Genomic DNA, 1045 nt, shown 5'->3' on the forward strand with positions numbered 1-1045 from the left:
CTCGAAAATATACACATCACTCCTTGCAATAATCTAATCTCGTATGTCCGTTAAGGTCAAAGTTCAAATCTTTTAAGGTTAGGTATTAAAAGTACACACGATACACACACTGCACATATCGCGTTCCATTTGAGCGTGGCAAATTGTGTTTGAGTGTGTTATACTGTGTCGGTTTGTGTCTCCTAAAAGGAAAGCAGCCTTAACCAGTCTTAACCAAGTTGTTCAAGTTGGCTATTGGCCAACTTCACCGATTATGATTTAGCCCGGATCCTCATACGGGCAAGAGCGCTTTGACACCAAACGCTGTTTGGTGAAAAACGGGTGATGGGGGTAAATTTTACCCCCACAACCGGCTTTTCACCAATTAGCGCTCTGTGTCAAAGCGCTGTTGCCCGTATGAGGATCCGGGCTTAAGATGGGTGGCACCCAGTTGGACACGGCTCAATTGGACACAAGCCACTCACAGCGCTTGAGACTACAAAGCTCCTAAGCACCGGTCGCTGTAATTGGTGATGTCCATTCGAGACGTGGTTAATCGGGGTCACCCCATTTAAGATCGCTTAGAACTTCTGACTTACGGCTTGTTGTAGAAGGCCCATTAGGGCTCTCACACATGAAATGCATAACGGAGCATAAGCATAACATAAGACTGCTGGACCAATGAGCATCTAGCCCCGCTTAAAGCGGGGAGCACAGATTCTTGTATAACGCATAACACATGAGGCATGAGAAATTGAACCAATCATAGTCCTTTATTTCATAGAAAAGAAGGAAATAAAGGACTTCGATTGGTACATTTTTTTATGCATTACGTGTCAGGGTAAATTTTCACGAGCTGCTCAAACCAGCTGTTTCAGCGACAAAAAGGATCACGTGATCAAAATGGGCGTTTGATGTTCGTCAATTTTGACCACATGATTCTTTTTGTCGCTGAAACAGCCGGTTTGAGCAGCCCGTGAAAATTTACCTTTATGCATTATGCAAAAGTCTGTGTTCCCCGCTTAAGGGCTATCGCACATGAAATGCATAACAGAGCATAAGCATA

The sequence above is a fragment of the Trachymyrmex cornetzi genome, unplaced genomic scaffold, assembly GCF_001594075.2.
Source record: "Trachymyrmex cornetzi isolate Tcor2-1 unplaced genomic scaffold, Tcor1.1 scaffold682, whole genome shotgun sequence".
Taxonomy (NCBI): domain Eukaryota; kingdom Metazoa; phylum Arthropoda; class Insecta; order Hymenoptera; family Formicidae; genus Trachymyrmex; species Trachymyrmex cornetzi.